Raw genomic sequence first — 798 nt, 5'->3', positions numbered from 1 at the left:
AGATTCTTCAGCCAGTAACAATTCCCATACTGGAAGAGCTTGGTGGTATTCAAAGTGCTTTTACTGCCTTTGTGTCTTACAGTCGTAACCTGCATGTCTTAGGGTCAATCCAGGATGCACAGAGCTCTGCTCCTATACTCCTTTTCATCATAGATTCTGCAGCTCAGAGAGGTTAAGGGCCTTGCCAAGGTCACACAGCCCCAGGGTGACTAAACTGGGACTTGAGCCCAGCTCTTAGGATGGCAAACGCCACAGTGACACTGCAGCAGCTACAGAAAACAGGGCCCTGCTTCCTGTTGATTTCCAGTGGGGAAGGGGATGGATGGGGCGCCGGAGTGGGGGGAAGATGGAGATGGGGTGATGGAGGTTCAGAGTGGAGGCAGGAAGAGAGCAGAGCAGGAGACTGGAGAGGCTTTGAGACAGAACTAGAGGTGTCTCCAGAAAGACCGAGGTCATTATCCCAGCAGGGTTGGAAAAAAACAAAAACAAAAACACAGGGCTACATCCTCCTCACAATAGGCAGAGAGCAGCCTATTGTTCCCATTTCACAGGTGAGAAAAGGGAGGCAAGGAGCCAGGGCCCCATGGCTTGCCCAAGGCCCATAGAACTCAGGGCTCAGGGGCCCTGTTAGAAGCGGGCAGAGCAGGCAAGACGTCCGGGACTTTCCCACTCTACCACGGATGATGAAATAGAGATGAGGGGAGTTGGAGGTGCAGGCAGAAATCAAGCCTCATCCAAAGAGGGAGGGGGGAATGGCAGAGGCTGGAGCCGGCAGCGGCGGAGGTGGTGGAGGGACGG

The sequence above is a fragment of the Carlito syrichta genome, unplaced genomic scaffold (genome assembly GCF_000164805.1).
Source record: "Carlito syrichta isolate Samal-C Ts95f unplaced genomic scaffold, Tarsius_syrichta-2.0.1 Scaffold305684, whole genome shotgun sequence".
Taxonomy (NCBI): Eukaryota; Metazoa; Chordata; class Mammalia; order Primates; family Tarsiidae; genus Carlito; species Carlito syrichta.
Note: the sequence above shows the minus strand (reverse complement) of the source record.